The sequence below is a fragment of the Nelumbo nucifera genome, chromosome 8 (genome assembly GCF_055504915.1).
Source record: "Nelumbo nucifera cultivar China Antique chromosome 8, China Antique-T2T, whole genome shotgun sequence".
In the NCBI taxonomy this organism is placed as follows: domain Eukaryota; kingdom Viridiplantae; phylum Streptophyta; class Magnoliopsida; order Proteales; family Nelumbonaceae; genus Nelumbo; species Nelumbo nucifera.
Genome location: NC_142656.1, coordinates 13176496 through 13193898, shown reverse-complemented (window position 1 = coordinate 13193898; position 17403 = coordinate 13176496).

The following is a 17403-nucleotide window of genomic DNA, read 5'->3' as shown; positions in this document are numbered from 1 at the left end:
ACGGGAACTGAGGTTTCCCCCCGGAGACGTTCGCTTCGTTGTTTTGCCTGGCATTGCTGAAGGAAGTCATGGGTTTGATTTTGAGTTTGAGACTTTTGAAATGGAGGCAAAGGCTTTTAATAGCGATTTCCCACAGACGGCACCAAATGATGTGACGATGGGAACTAAGAAACCTGCAAGAGATGAATCAAAGAACCTGAGGTGGCTTACCCGATGAGGTCACTCCGACGGTTAAGTTAGCACTTAGTAGAGAGCATGAAGATGATAATAGATTTTGAGAGAGCTAGAGAGCAGAGATTACGCATCATATCGCCCCTGGGGGGTGAGGTCTTTATATACTGGAGTCCTCGCGGGTTTGGTGAAGTAGTTCCTGGATCCTCGCTGTGATGGGATTCGTTTTCGTGTTAGGTGGGGATAACGTCACCAACCGGTAAGGTTGCCCATTTCCTCCTGAATCGGGGAGTGGGTGAGCTAATATAGCCGTTACAAGGCATGATCCTGTAAGACGCAGAGTACGGTGACGGGATCCCCGGGGTTGCCATGCGGTGGTCGGTCAGCATTGCCTGAGCTCGTGCTCTTTAGATCCAATCTGATATGAATGCCGAAGTGCCTTGGGATCAAGGTGGTCCTGATGTGACCTTGCGCCAAGGTATACTCATCTCGAGGTAGACTTGTCCCAAGGTAGACTTGTCCCAAGGTGGTCTTGTTATCCGAGCTCGATCCGTTGCGAACTTGGCATGTCAGAGTGAGCTGTCGGCCTGCTAGTTTAGGTCGTATCCATGTGTCCCCCTATTACTAGATCGGGCCAAATTACCCTTCATCAAAACCCATACCAGCAAAATTGAGAAATGAAGAAAAGTGTTGCTCATTGAATGAATGATGATAGAATGGTTGAGGTGGAGAATTGCATTTCGAATATTATGCAATCTGCAGTCATTGAGGATGAAGTTAATGTTCTATTTGGCTGCACGATAAAATGAAAAAAGAATTATTTTTTCTTTAGAAATTGTGATTTTATGGTGTTTGGTTGAATGTAAAATGCCTGTGGAATAGGAACATTTTTCAACAAGTAAGATTAATTATAGAAATTTACATTCCTTATGGATTGACTATCTTAATTCATATCTTGCAAAACTCGTACAATTCTCTACTATTTAGGTTTGTTTTCTAAGGCGCGCTATGATTGGTTTCATAGAAAGGTTCTCTTCTTTTTTAATTTTTATTTACTTGGGTATGTGAGTTTATCCCACAAGTGTTTTTCAATTAAAATTTGTCTGAATAAGTTTTATTTCAGCATTCTTGTATGACATAAGTTATTCAGTCAGATAAAGATAAAGAGAGAGGTGGAAAGGAGATAGCGTTATCAACGTGTGGGAAAATTGGAGATTCTAGAGATCTTTACTTATCATGAGACCTAATATAACAACAAATGAATGTAGGAATTGTGATTAATTAATCAATTAATAAACCGAGCAAAAATTGAAAAAAAAAGTGAACCCAAATTTCCTACTCACTCTCTACCCACAGTGAATTGCAGTCACACATCTCTCAATTTATAATAGAAATGTGTGGCTGTAATTCACGGTAGGTAGAAAATGGGTTGGAAAAGTGAGTAGGAAATCCCAATTGAGGGAAAGTTGGTAGGAAATTTTCCTGAATTTTCTGTTTCTATCTTTTTTTCTGTCAAACCAAACACTAAATAGACCTAATCGGAACACCATGAATTTTTGGGATATATGGTCAATTTTTTATTAAACACAAATTTTGAGGAAACCCCTCATTTTCCATCATCATACATGCAACCCTTGTAGCATAAGAGAAAAGTTTTATAAAAATACGCACTATTCAATGATAAAGAAGCTAATTGCTAAAAAGTGCAAATGAGAGACACAAGATGAACTCAACTATGGGGGAATCATGATTAACCCCTTTTATTTGAAAAATGAAAAAAAAAAGTGAACTAAGATGGTTGGCGATGTGTAAAGACTGAAGTAAGGGGAGTACATATAAAGCGCCGCCCCACAGTATATTCCCACCCACCGTATATTGAGAATATTTCTCGATGATAATAACAGTTTTGATGATTATTATCGGAAGATGTTCCCCATGGCGGGGATGTACTGTGGGGCGCCCTCTTGTGTGGCGGAGATGTGATCTCAAGGAAAAAAGACTAAAGAGGATGCAACCCAAAACAATGAAAAATGGTGTAAACTCTAAATTTGTCACAAGTGGCTCTTAATGGGATGCAAGTGTAGAATGGGACTAAGTAGCCACCTCAAAATAATTAAGGTGAGGTTTTGTTAAGTCGAGTTTAAGGGAACAAGTATAGGTGAATTACACGCCATTCTTATGGAACATTGTGTCAGTACATATGAATCCCATATCTCACTCAATGTTCTAGATGTCGTTTATTTGCAATACTCACTTTTTTTTGGAAGAAGCATTATCCCATTCAATTTCCTTAGAAGCCATATTCTTGTATATTCATCTATAAGGTAATAGGGGTAGGTAATTTTTAACTAGAGGTGTAAATCGGATTGTGTTGGATTGGCATGGTATGGTTTATGCAAAGTGTAAGTCATGTCATACCATACCGTGCTGGTCCGTGGGCTGAGCTGGGTTGTTCTTCCCTCCTTTGGAATACTTTGGGGGATCGGCTCGACACGGTCCATAGCTTGAGCCCACGTAGGCCTGTGTCGTGCCGTGGATCGAGCTGATCTATGGGCCGAGCCTTGGACCGGACCAAGCTATGTTTTTTAAAAATTTTGAAAAAAAATAATAAAAATTTTAACATAAATTAAAAAATAGACAAAATTAGAAAAGATTTTAAAATTTTATTTTATATATTTTTGATGTATACAATTATTTATATATGCAATAATAAAATGAAATAATATAATAAAATTGAAAATAAAATTATATATTAATATATTATATAACTATTATATAATATGATAAGGAAAACAACATTTTCATTGTAGAAAGTGCAAAAATATAGCTACAATATTCTTACATTTCCATCCATTAGGGCTATTCACAAACAATGCCAAACTGACCAACCCGGTTTGACCCAACCTGATTTGGCCGTTTTTTCTTCACCACCAGTCGATTTCGGGTTGTGATGGGTAAACTGATAATTTGGTTTGGTTTCGGTTTTTACACATGAAAATCGAAACTGAACCGAGTTATCTAACTAGGTTATCTCTATCCTACTTATTTCTAGTTACTTACTAACTTAGTTACTTATTTTTAGCATTAATTTTTTAGTTACTTCTTTTTAGTTACTTACTGACTTAGTTATCTATTATTTCTAGTCTTTAGGATTGGCATTAATGGCAAGCATTGCAAGGCAAGAAAAATCCGTAGTCCCTACACCTTTAGAAAGATTGGCTTCTTGCATTTTTTGAAAGATTAAAAGAGAGGTTCTCTACTCTCTAGGGTATCTTACTATCCTTTACAACAAATAGGCAAATAGGAGTCATTTCTTTCCTAGACTAAAGGTTCTCTACTCTCTAAACATTGCAAGTCCTAGTCTTCTTCCAAATTTCATTTTCTTTGACTTTTTCTTTCTTGGTTCGCCTCCTCAAGGCTCAAGCACTCTCAAGATTTTCAAATTTCAACATCACTTATTCACTTGGCTCTCCCATCTTCTCAAATCTCAACTCTCATTCTCTCAACTCTCAAGTTTCAACTTCTCAAGTTTTAAGCATCACATTCATAGGTTAGTATTTTTATTTAATATTTTTAAAATTTAATGCATATTAAAAGTCGATATATTTTATTTGTGTTTTGCTTAAGCTTTGAAAAAAAAATTCTAGTTATTTATGATATGATTGCACAAAAAACTTTGGTTTTAATTTAAATATATATATTTTATATTTAAAACTGTTAAATATAGATATTTCGGTTTTGCATAAAAACCAAAATATTTGAAAAAACTATATGATGATGCGCAATCCGGCCGGTCTTAGTTGTCAACGACCTTGCCTCTGAACTGAGTAGCAAAGAACCTGAAACGGAGGAGATGAGGAAGCTCCGAGGGGAACCCGACGTAAAGGCTCCGAAGCTTAAGTTAGAATCCTTCAAAGGCAAGGTAAAACCAGATAGCGCAAAGTTTGCATACCTCCTCTTTGGGGGTGGAGAGCCTTTTATAACCATCTCGCGCACTCACTCCTAGACTCCTGTCAGGTCGGGGATGAGTATTTTCGTGCTTCTGCCAATTCGGGTGTCATCGCCTCTACTAGGGCAGAACCGTCACTGCTCTTTTTGTCGGAGCCGTCTTTGTAATTGGAGGTAGCGGTGACAGGTGATGGTGGCAGGTGGCCGTTTGAAATGCGGCCGTCAAGCGTCAGATCCCAAGTCAGTCAGGTGCGCCGCCCCTGGATACGGACTCCTTCGGTGTCAGGTACGGCGTGGTTCGTCCAGTTCAAGGCTCCGGAAGCGAAGTGCCTGTAGCGGTGCGTGAGGCGAAGTCTTGAGTTCGGATAAGGGGGGCCCCGAACTGTCATAGGACGAGGCAGTTCGGGTCTCTGCTTTGTGCGACTCGGGGCCAAAGGGAGAGTTTGGGCTCCTCGTAGGGAGTTCGAGCACTAAGTAGGGAGTTCGGGCACCTTGCAGGGAGTTCGGGCTCCTTGTAGGGAGTTCGAGCTCTAAGTAGGGAGTTCGGGCACTTTCTAGGGAGTTCGGACCGCAGGTTTCTTCCCTTTGGCATTTGTACCCTCGGTACGCTGTTTTAAGTGCCGAGCTACTTGTTTTTTGCCACGTGACGTGATTTGCGAGGTCGGGCCAAATCTTACTTCATCAATTGCCCCCCACTCCTTGTGCTAAGGGTCTTGCCCTGGCGCGGGGAGTTCGCAAGGTGTCAGGTAGATTTGTCCTGCACTTTGAATCTTGGTTTTGCTGGCGCGAGGTGCGTTGTCAGGGTTTCTTGGGCTTCTTCAAGCGTCAACTTATGCGGGAAGCGCGTCGGCCTGTCTAAATGCTGATAGATGTGGCGGCGCGCGCGTTGTTTCAAAATTTCAAAAAAAGCGCGCCACATGGGGGCGCGATAGCAGGCGTTTTTTCAAATTTGAAAAAGACGTGCCGCTGCCGTTTTTTCTGAGGAGACGTGCACTGGCGTTCCGTCAGTTTTGAAAAGATGTGCGCCGGCGCTGTCAGTTTCAGAAAGACGTGTGCCAATCACGTCTTGGTCTCGGGGGACGTGCGGTCAGTGCGGCTGTAGGCTGTCGGATTGGCTTTGATCTAAGCCGTTGCCTTTCGGTCACTGTGAGCATAAATAGCGGGGGGGGGGGGGGGGACCCCAGTTGTTGTCACTTCTGTATTTCTCTCGAGCTTGCGTCTGAGTTTCAGCTCGCATCCAGTTCGCGTCCAGGTTTTTTCAGTTCGCGCTCAAGGTCTTCCGTTCGTCCGAGCTCCTGTGGTCTACAGCTTTTGTCCGGGTGAGTACTTTCCTGGATCTCATCACTCCGATGTCTAGCTCGGATGGCTCAGATAGTCCTTTCAGCGGGTCTGATGCAGGTTCTACGAACCAAGTTGCATCCCCCGATAGCCCTAGCGAGCCGGAGGTAGTGCTCGAGGAAGAGTTCGAGCTCGTAGGCCATGGTGCTTCGGGCAGTTTGGCGTCCACTTCTCGCCGGGGTCGGATGTTAGACAAGTTCGGCCCTTCGACCATGACGCCCGAGGGGCTCCAATCCCTCATTACTTACTATAACTTTCCTGGGGAGTATGCTTATTTCATACCTTCGGGTGGCTTTCCTTGGGAACACGGTCCTGATGAGATCATGATATTTCGGGAGCAGCTTGTCGTGGGGCTGCAATTGCCTTTCCACCCCCTCTTTGTTGAAGTCTTGAACCACTTGCGTGACGGTCGGCCAGCTTCACCCGAATTCCATTCGAAACTTGGTGGGGACAATCTCCTTTTTCTGTGACGAGAGCTTTCCGTTGGACTTGGAGATTTTTTCTTCAATCTTGATGCTTAAGAAGCAAGCGGGTCCCCTCCCCTGGCGCAGGCGGGCTTACTACCTGTCTCCTCGCCCGGGCTTTAAGCTTTTACACGAGCTCCCCAACAAGGTCCCAGCATGGAAGCGGGACTATTTCGGGGTGCAAAGTGTGCTGGGGTGGCCTTTTCAGACCGGGTGGGGAATGGCCGCTCCTGACTCCGGGGTTACGCTTGACAAGGAGACGGCGAAGGGCCTCCGGCAATGGGTGCGGCTTGGGCTGAAGTGTCAACAGTATCTGACGGAGGCCAAGCTCATTGCGGCCAGCCTGAGCTCGGGTAGGTTCTTCACTTAGAGACTCTTATCTTGCTGTCTTTCTTGCTTTTTACTGATGGTGAACTTCTTTTCGTAGGTGTGATGGATTCGCGAGGGACCCGGGGTGGGCACTTGTTTCAAGGTATGAAGAGAAGAAAGCGGGTTGCTAAGCGAACTCGCGCTGAGACGCCTCAGGATGCGGAGCCCAAGGTGCCGGGCTACCAGTCAGAAGACCCGTCTAGGGAGCCCGAGATGGTCCCTCCGATGCAGGAGCCGGCAAGGGGCCCTTATGCTGAGACTACATACACAGGGGCTCCTACATACTCCGGTGCTCCTGCTTACTCCGAGTCTGCTCATACGCAAGCTGGGTCCTCGGGCTCAGGGGCCCTAGGGGATTTCAGGAGTGTGTTGACGCCGACCCATGCTCTTCAAAAGAGTAAAGAGGCTATCTTCCCCGAGGAGGTCGCGGCGTGGACTGATCTCCCTCTACATCAAGTGGCCTGCCGTGCCGTTACCCATGCCATGGTGGTAAGTGTTTTCCTTTTTTAGAGCTCTTTGGCTTTTGTTTTGTTGGTTCTTTTGATCATTCGGTCTCTTTTGGTAGGTGAATTCTTCTATTCACGCCTTGGCGGCTCAGGTGGAGAGGAGCTCGAGGCAGGCGCGAGCTGCCGAAGAGGCTCGTCGTGCTGCCGAGGAGGCTGCTCGTGCTGCTGAAGAGACTTCTCGTTTTTCCCGGATCAGACAGGCGAGGTCTTAGAGAGATGCCGAGGCCATGGGAGTGGTGGTGAAGCACATGGCGGACTTGAGGCTGGATCTGCAGCATCAGGTCGAGTATATTCAGGAGGACATCAAGGAGAGGACGCAGATCTTTTCTCAAGGTATTGAAGATGCCAAGAAGAAGGTCGTCGATGAGTACATTGCTTCGCCGGGTTTTGATGATCTGATGGTGGATTCATATAGGAGGGGTTTTAAACTAAGCCGGTGGATGATCTGGAATACGTACCCCGAGCTCGATGTTAGCGCCATATCCACTTCGCGCATAACTCAGGAGATGGCTAATGCTGCTGACGCCGAGCCAGACTCCGAGGGCGAGGCGGGGCCTTCGGGTTTTGTCGAAGTGCCTTCTGATGATGAAGAAATAGCTCTGGACTTGTAAATTTTTTTTTTTGCACTACCCTACTTTTGGAATGGAATGACTTGTTTAAGTGTTGGTTATTCTTTCTCCCGAACTGAGCATATTTGCCGAACTAAACGTATCTGCCGAACTGACTATACGTCCGGTCTGTTTTCTGCCTGGGTTATCGCACTCATGCGGCCTGTTTTCTTTGCTTGCTTGTGCCGAGATTCCTTCGTTAGCTCGGCATCCTAGCCCGTAGGCTTTGGTGGTGATTTTATCCACTTTGCTTGGCGGTCTATAGGTAGTATCGCCTTAGGTTGACAATGTTCCATGCTCGGGGTACTTGTTTTCCCTCTAGGGTTTCGAGCTCGTTTGGTCCGAGTTTTCCTACGCTGGGTTCGGGTACCATGACCTTACGGAGAACCTGGTCGCCGAGCTACCTTTTGCTGGTAGGCCGCAGTTTGGATGTGCGTGAGGTTGGTGTGTAACTCGTCTTCGTTTGTCTGCTTGTCTTCGTTTGTTTGCTCGTCGTATGCTTCTAGTCGCAGTGTAGGTACTTCGATTTCCGCCGGGATTACCGCCTCGGTGCCGTAGGTGAGGTTAAAGGGGGTCTCTCCTGTGGCGGTTTTTTACGTGGTTCGATGAGCCCAAAGAACACTTGGTAGCTCGTCCGCCCACAACCCTTTAGCTCGGTCTAGTCGTGCTTTCAGTCTGCGGAGGATGGCTCTGTTCATTACTTCTGTTTGGCCATTTACTTGCGGGTGTGCGACCGACGTGAAGTTCTGACGAATTCCCATACTTTGGCACCATTCTTGGAACTTGATATCCTCGAACTGTTTGCCGTTGTCGGAGATCAGTACCCGAGGTAGCCCGAAGCGACATACTATGTTCTTCCAAAAGAAGTTCTGTATGTTTTGGGCTGTAACTGTTGCCAGAGGTTCAGCTTCTATCCACTTTGTGAAGTAATCTATTGCCACTACTAGGAATTTTCTCCCGCCTATCGCTGGTGGGAATGGCCCCAGAAGGTCGATGCTCCATTGGGCGAAGGGCCATGGACAGGTGAGGGATTTGAGGTCGGCAGCATGTTGATGGTGGATATTGGCATGCTTCTGACACTTGTCGCATTTTCTGATGAGCTCGACGGCCTCTGTCTTCATTGTTGGCCAGTAGTATCCTTGTCGAAGTGCTTTTTGGGCGAGGGCTTTGCCCCCCAGGTGTCCGCCGCACAAGCCTTCATGAGTGTCGTGGAGTACGAGCTCGGCTTCGGCAGGGCGCAAGCATCATAGGTAGGGGAGCGTGTAGATCGTCGGTACAATCGTTTGTCTATTATAACGTATTTGGCTGCCTGGCGCTGCACCCTCTTAGCTGCATTGCGGTCCGCAGGAAGGGTTCCGTCTAGCAGGAAGCTCGCGAGTGGGTCGATCCAGCTCGGCCCTGCTCCAGAGACGGGAGCAAACTCTTCTGCCCCACCGAGAATGCTGGGCCGAGGTAAGTCCTCTATGTACACGGTTCTCATGGTGTTGTGGCTCGTGCTGGCTAGTCGGGACAGGGCGTCGGCCTCAGTGTTCTCTGACCTCGGGATTTGCTTGATGAAGTATGACTGGAAGTTGAGCAGGGCCTCCTTTACTTTTGCCAAGTATGCAATCATAGTGAGCTCGCGTGCTTCGTACTCTCCTGTAACTTGGTTGACCACGAGCTGGGAATCACTGCAGATAACTACATGCTTTGCTCCGACCTAGTGCGCTAGGTTCAGCCCTGCTATCAGTGCCTCGTACTTTGCCTTGTTGTTGGATGCCGCGAACTCAAAGCGTAGTGCGTATTCCAACTTTGTTCCGCTCGGGCCGCGTAGCACTATTCCAGCCCCGCTGCCCTGCTGGTTCAAGGAGCCAGCTACGTGAAGGATCCAGGGCTCTTCATCCCAGTTCGCGTTTGGTCTAACCAGGAGAGATGCTACACTGGCTGCTACTTCACGGGGTTTAGACTGTATTGGCTTGGGAGCTCCGAGCTCGCCCGAGCTGGGGATCTCGGGCTCGACCGGCTCAGGGGCTTCGAGGCTAAAGGTGCATTCGGCGATAAAATCTGCCAAAGCTTGGGCCTTAATAGCAGTTCTTGGCTTGTACTGGAGGTCGTACTCGCTGAGTTCGATGGCCCATTTCGTCAGTCGACCGAAAACCTCGGATTTGATTTAAACTTGTCTCAGAGGTTTGTCGGTCACGACGATGACGGTGTGAGCTTGGAAGTACGGGCGGAGTTTACGAGCTGCTATCACCAGTGCGTACGCTAGCTTTTCTATCTGCGGGTACCTTATCTCTGCTCCTAGAAAAATTTTACTAACATAGTATATGGGTCGCTGGACCCGGTCTGTTTCTTTTATTAGTACCGAACTGACCACCTCGTCGCTTGTCGAGAGGTACAGTTCTAAGACCTCGCCCTCCTTGGGCCGGGCTAAGGTTGGCACACTGGCGAGGTAACCTTTTAGCTCATCAAACGCGAGCTGGCAGTCTTGGGTCCACTCGAACCCTTTGCCTTTGATTGCTTTGAAGAAAGGTAGGCAGCGGTCTGCTGATTTGGTCATGAAGCAGCTCAGAGCGGCTATGCGGCCGTTTAGCCTCTGAACTTCTTTTACTTTCCGAGGTGGTCTCATATCTTGGATGGCTTTTATCTTGTCTGGGTTGGCCTCAATACCGCGCCGATTGACAATGTAGCCTAGGAATTTCCCCGAGGTGACGCCAAAGACACATTTGTTGGGGTTCAATTTCATGCTAAACTGACGCAGGATTTGGAAGACAGAATCTAAGTTTTGTATTAATTCTTGTGAAAACTGTGTCTTGACGACCATGTCGTCTACATAACACTCTATCTTCGTGCCAATCAGGGGCCGAAACAGCCTATTTACAAGTCTTTGGAAGGTCGCCCCGGCATTTTTTAATCCAAAGGGCATGACCTTGTAACAATACAGGCCGAACTCGGTTATGAAGCTGGTTTTTTCCTCATCGGACTGGTCCATCCGGATTTGGTTGTAGCATGTGTAGGTGTCCAGGAAGCTTAGCAACTCATGTTCCGAGGTCGCGTCCACTAGGCGGTCAATTCTGGGGAGGGGGAAGCAATATTTCGGGCAAGCTCGGTTCAGGTCGGTGTAGTCGACGCACATGCGCCACCAGCTGTTCGCCTTTTTTACCAGCACAGGGTTGGCCACCCAACTCGGGTAATGGACTTCCCTTATGAAGTCTGTTGCGAGGAGCTTCTCGACCTCCTCGTCGACCGCCCTCCAGCGTTCTGGGGCTAAGTTGCGTTTCTTCTGTCTAACGGGTCTGACTACAGGGTCAGTGCTAAGTTTGTGAGTTATAAGGCCAGGGTTAATACCGGGCATATCGGCCCCAGACCATGCAAAAATATCTAAATTTTGAAGTAAAAAACTCACCAGTTCGGTTCGTAGGGGCTCCTCGACGGAAGCACCGATCTGGAGTGTGCGAGTTGGGTTCGTAGCCAAAGTTGGGATTGCGACTGTTTCCTCTATGGGCGAAGCTCGTTCCTCGCCTTGCTCCGCAGGCCACTCTAGTTCGAGGTTGTCGGCTGCCTTGGTTTTTCCCTTCAGGGCGGCAACATAACACTTGCGGGACTCGAGCTGGTCGCCCCGCGCTACCCCCACACCGAAGTCCGTAGGGAACTTCATGGCCAAATAGTAGGTGGAGACCACCGCCCATAGGATCGGCCGCCCTATTATGGCATTGTATGGGGAGGGGGTCGCGATCACCAGGAAATCATGGTTGAGTTTGACCGCACAAGGCCATGTGCCGACTTCCACAGGTACTGTTATTTTTCTGAGGGGTCTAACTTCCTCTCTGCTGAAACCCCCCAGGGGAGTGTTCGCGGGCTTCAGTTCGCTCCTCTGTAACTGTAGCTGGTCAAATGCTGATTTAAAGAGGATGTCCGCCAAGCTGCCTGAATCTACGAGTACGCGTCTGACCTCGAAGTCGCTGATCCTTAGTTTAATGACAAGCGCGTCATCGTGGGGGTAGTGGACCCCTCGCGCGTCGTCCTCCGTGAAGAAGATTGGTTCTTCGGTCTTTGGTCTCTTTGGGGGGTTCCGTTCTTCGAGGGCCGCTTCACGAACTGAAGTCCGGGCTGCTGCCGAGGTACACCCTGCTACCACCAAACCTCCCACAATTACATGGATGGTTCCCCAAACTGGCCTCTCTTCCAAAGGTTGTCGCTGCAACGGTTCGACAGGTCTGCTGCTAGATTCGGGGGCATCCTTTTCGTGCTCCCCTTGCCGACCTGCCTTATAGTTATTATTGTTGTGCTGTACAAAGTTTCTCAAGTATCCACGACGGATGAGCCCCTCTATCTCGTCCCGGAGATTATTACACTGCTCGGTACTATGACCATGGTCTCTATGGAAACTACAATACAAATTCTTATTTCTTTCGTTCGGATTTCCCTTTAGGCGAGGTGGCCACTTCACGTATGGGGCATCCTTGATCGTCATCAAGATCTCGGTCCGCCTTGTGTTCAATGGCGTGTAATCCGTTCGAACTGCTAGGGGAGCTCGGAACGACTGGTTTGGCTTCGGCTCTCGGGCCGGGTTTTTCCTGTCGACTGGGTTGGAGGGCTCGCCTTCCCTCTTTCTTTTCTCGTTCCCGCCCTCGGTTCGTTGGTTGATTTCTTCCTCTGTCCTCATGAACTTGTCCGCGAGCTTGAGGAATTCAGCCACGGTTGCGGGCTGGTTAGCTACCATGTGCCATTTGAATTCTTTGTGCGTTACCCCTCTTTTTGCCGCCGCGAGCTGCTCCGCGGGGTCCAATTGCGGTATCTGCAAGCATGCTTCATTGAATCACTTGATGTAGCCCCGTATGGATTCTCCTTCCTTTTGGACTACTCCGAAGATGCTTTCCTCTGTTCTGGGGCACCGTTTGCTGGTGACAAAGTGTGCGGTGAAGACCTGCACGAACTGAGCCCAGCACTTTATCGACCCGGGGGCCAGGTTCCTGTACCAAGCGCGAGCTACCCCCTTGAGGGTGGTGGTGAAGGCCACGCACATGCACGATTCGCTGGCCCTGGCGAGGTGCATTTGGGATTGGAAAGCATCAACGTGGTCGTTGGGGTCGAAGGACCCGTCATACTTGTCTAGAGGTGGGAGCTTGAAATCTCTAGGCAAGGGGACCGCCAGGAGTTCTGATGCGAGGGGGAAGGAACTAAGAGAATCGGGGCAACTCCTACCTCGTCCGAGCTCGTATCTTCTTTGCCTCTAAGCTCTAACAGGACAAGGGTGACGGTTCGGCGACTTCGCCGGCGCCTTCATTGTTGAGTGGGCCTTGTATTAGCGCTGCTGGCCTCCGTGTTGCCGAACTCGATGGGCCCGGAATGCTGGTAGTCTGCTGCTGCCAGGGCGTCGAATCGGTTTTCCGTGAGCGGGAACTCGGGCTTGGAGCGCCGAGGTGCCGATCTCGCGGGCGAGGTTCCCGACCCACCTGCGAGTTGCGAGGCGGGGATGATTTTTTTTCTCTCTTCAGCCTAGGGACGAGGCCTGGCTGTTAGGGGGGTTTTGGGGCTTGGAGGCCTTTCCTTGGTGGGGACATCCATCCTGTGGGGAGGCCTTGACCGGCCTCGGAGCAGGGTGGCGAGGTGGAAGTAGTGGTTGGTTCAGTGGCAGTTGGGGGAACTGCTGTTGGTAGTGATACTGGGAGATGTTGTGCAGCACTTGGTGCTGGTGAAGCTGGAACTGTTGCATTTGGGCTTGCATTGCCCGCATGCACTGCATCAGGTCGTCCAACTGGTTTTGGCTGGCTGCTAGGGGGACGACAGTCGGTTCAGTAAAGGTTGTCTCAATAGGGGGAGGAAAGGGGATGCTTGTGGCAGGAAGGTTTACGGGCACCACTGCTTGTGGCGCATTCAAGCCGGGGATTCCATCCACCGAAAGGGGGATGGTGAACTGTCCAACGCACACCACGGGAACTTGAAGTTGTTCCCTGGTGGTGTTTGTCTCCGTGCCACGTCCGGCGTTGCTGGAAGAGGCCATGAGTGTTGGGTTTTTTGAAGAAGAAAAGGGGGTATGAGAGTTTGGAGGGAGGCTTTTTTTGAAGCGTTCCCACAGACGGCGCCAATTGATGATGTGCAATCCGGCCGATCTTAGCTGTCAACGACCTTGCCTCTGAACTGAGTAGCAGAGAACCTGAAACGGAGGAGATGAGGAAGCTCCGGGGGGAACCCGATGTAAAGGCTTCGAAGCTTAAGTTAGAATCCTTCAAAGGCAAGGTAAAACCAGAGAGCGCAAAGTTTGCATACCTCCTCTTTGGGGGTGGAGAGCCTTTGATAACCACCTCGCGCACTCATTCCTAGACTCCTGTCAGGTCGGGAATGAGTATTTCCGTGCTTCTGCCAGTTCGGGCGTCATCGCCTCTGCTGGGGCAGAACCGTCACTGCTCTTTTTGTCGGAGCCGTCTTTGTAACTGGAGGTAGCGGTGACAGGTGATGGTGGCAGGTGGCCGTTTGAAATGCGGCCGTCAAGCGTCAGATCCCAAGTCAGTCAGGTGCGCCGCCCCTGGATACGGACTCCTTCGGTGTCAGGTACGGCGTGGTTCGTCCAGTTCAAGGCTCCGGAAGCGAAGTGCCTGGAGCAGTGTGTGAGGCGAAGTCTTGAGTTCGGATAAGGGGGCCCCGAACTGTCATAGGACAAGCCAGTTCGGGTCTCTGCTTTGTGCGACTCGGGGCCAAAGGGAGAGTTTGGGCTCCTCGTAGGGAGTTCGAGCACTAAGTAGGGAGTTCGGGCACCTTGCAGGGAGTTCGGGCACCTTGCAGGGAGTTCGGGCACCTTGCAGGGAGTTCGGGCACCTTGCAGGGAGTTCGGGCTCCTTTCAGGGAGTTCGACCACTAAGTAGGGAGTTCGGGCACCTTGTAGGGAGTTCGGGCTCCTTGCAGGGAGTTTGAGCTCTAAGTTGGGAGTTCGGGCACTTTCTAGGGAGTTCGGACCGCTGGTCTCTTCCCTTTGGCATTTGTACCCTCGGTACGCTGTTTTAAGTGCCGAGCTACTTGTTTTTTGCCATGTGACGTGATTTGCAAGGTCGGGCCAAATCTTCCTTCATCACTATATATTCTGAAAAAATATCTGTTAAATATAGATATTTCAGTTTTAAATAATAAATATATATCTGAAAAATATATTCTAAAATATATCAGATATATATTTCCAGAAAATATATATTCTGATATATTTGTATATATATTTTCGTTTTAAATATATATTTCAATTTTAAATATATTTCCAAAAAATATATTCTGAAATATTATATATATAATATGTATATTTCTGAAATATATATTTCAGTTTTAAATGCATTTTCAATAAATATATTCTCACTGAAATATTATATACTATGTATATTTCAGTTTTAAATATATATTTCTGAAATGTATATTTCAGTTTTAAATATATTTCCAGAATCGACCTAAACCGACCAAGTCAGTTTTGCTTAATAGAGGGTCGGTTTCGGTTTACTCTTTAGGTAACTTGACCAACCCGTGAACAGCCCTACCATCCATTTTACATTGACAATATACATTAATTAATCCTTCACAAAAAGAAAAACATGAAGGAATTTTAACATCCCTCAAATAAGAAGCCAAAAGCAAATTACTAAATTCTAAGCAAACATTGTTTTGAAACCCAAGAACTTACAAAATTGCATATAGAGTCAGAAGAATGTTTGCAATCTCACTAAGTTCAGTTTCCCCAATACAATATAAATCCATGATGTTAGAATGTCAAAGAAATTCCTTTTGGTGTATAGATTACTTTAATCATACACTCATACATACATTCAACAATTGGAATTTTGCATTTCTTCAGATGCTTGGTTATGTTTACATGTTTTGCAAAAGATTTTTACTAAAGCATTCAAATGGAAAACTGGGAAAATAAGGAAAACTAGGAAGGGGGTTTTTATGCAATGGCTTCTGGCTTTACTAGGTGGGCTTCACTTGGATAGCCTTTAAACAATGTTTGATGACTACCCTAGCTCTCTTAGAGCCTAAAAAAGAAAAAAGAAAAAAAAAAAGCTTTCAACCAAGTTTTCTCCAAGGTAGGGGTGTTAATGGACCAGTTTTAGGTTGGACTTTGTCCAAATCAAAATTAATTTAATGGATTGAACGGACCAATAAGATATATTGAATTGAACCAATCCAAACTTAATGATACAAAATATTATTTGGATTGAATCAGACTTGATTTATTTGTAATGAATTTATTTTGGATTGAACCAATATCTGATCGATTGATACAAGATAATAATACATATGTCAATAGACCAGGTTTGGGATGGAACCAATCTAAAAAAGATACGGTGAAGTATAGTATCCTTTTACATTAATCATCCTATTCCATCTCACATGGAACTGGATGGTAAGTACTACTCAAAATTAAATTCTTAGAAAATATTAAAGGTGCTTTTATTGCCCTAGAGTTATGTCTGTAAGGGTGTCTTCTCTCTAAGCAACTTAACTTCACTTTCCCACATAGATGCAGTGGATTCATTAATATTGGTGTACTATTTTGTTTGGGGGTTCATTTATTAACCGTTTTTTCTTGAGAGTTTTAAATGGAATTTACATATTTTTCATATTGACTTTCAAAAAAGGAAAAAAAAACCCAAAAAAGGGAGAATTGTTGGGCCTCTCGTACCTTTTATGTGCTTGTGGAAGGCCATCCATTAATAAAGGGCATTTCGTGTAGGTCACGTGGATGGAACCCAGTAACGTTATCGGGATCTCTTCTTTGGGTCTTACTAGCTGTCACTTCGTCCAACACTCATGATGTATGCCAGAGCCAGAGGATCCACATGTCAAGAACGCGTTTGGAAAATTTTATTTCATGCCACCGTTTTTGGCATCAGCCACCGACCAGATTGCCCCCCACAACGGCCCACAGTACATCTCCGCGGTGTATTATCATCATCGGGAGATGTTTCCAATACACGGCGGGGCTGAATTGCTCTCGCTAAAAACAAGCTTGTCTCTGAGGCCACCGGACGCGTGGCACAGATTGGTGTATCACCTGTGAATGAAACATGGGTCCCAAGTTGATGTTTCTATTTTTTATACATTAGGATGGTAAAACTGGAATCATTTTATAAATTAATAATGATTTTAAAAACCGACGTAAAACTGGAATCATTTTGACCATTGGTTTTTGGATCAAATGGTCTGATTGTACGGTCCAAACTCCGGTTAGATGATTTTTGGGTTCAAAATTGAACCAGAGCAATAACCGGTTCTCGGGTCAAATGATTCAATTGTTCGATCCGATCCGATTTTCAAAATCATGATTCATGAATCTACCGTATTTGTGCTTTGTGCAGCCACTTTTCAAATCAGTATTCAGATTCCAAACGACGATGGATTCTTGATTCTCTGAAAATAGGACACTTGGCAAGTTATGGGAGACCGAAACCGTAAACAGCTTTTCAGTGGCCCAGTCCCAACTCCCAAGACCAAGATATTCTATGACATAAAAAGTGACCCGTGAAAAGCAGGACTGATCATTATTCGGTTAAAGTCGAAAAATCGAAAAAAAAAATTCGATTTTGATTTTTCCGGTTTTTGGTTTTTGGTTATTTTGGTTCTGTCAAATTTTGATTTCGGTTTATGCTTTTAGGATTAAAAATCCGGTTAACCGAAAAAGCTAAATTAACCGAACTTTATTATCTATAATATATATTAACATATAATACATATATAATATGTATAGAATATATTATATTGTATTATATTATGTATTAAAATTTATAATTTATTATATATAGTATATAATTGACGAGGGGTAATTTGATCCTTTGAATTACATTACCACACGTGGCCTTCAAGCGACATCTAGGCACTGAGTAAACGAACTAACTCGACAAGTTGGCCTAAAACACCTTGCCCAGGCCGACCTCAACTGCCTCGGTCGGGCCAGGTTAACAGGTCTCCTAACATATGGCAACCTACCTCAGAGACCAGTCGAACTGTAAGAACATGTGGCGACCTACAAGGCGAGCTTGT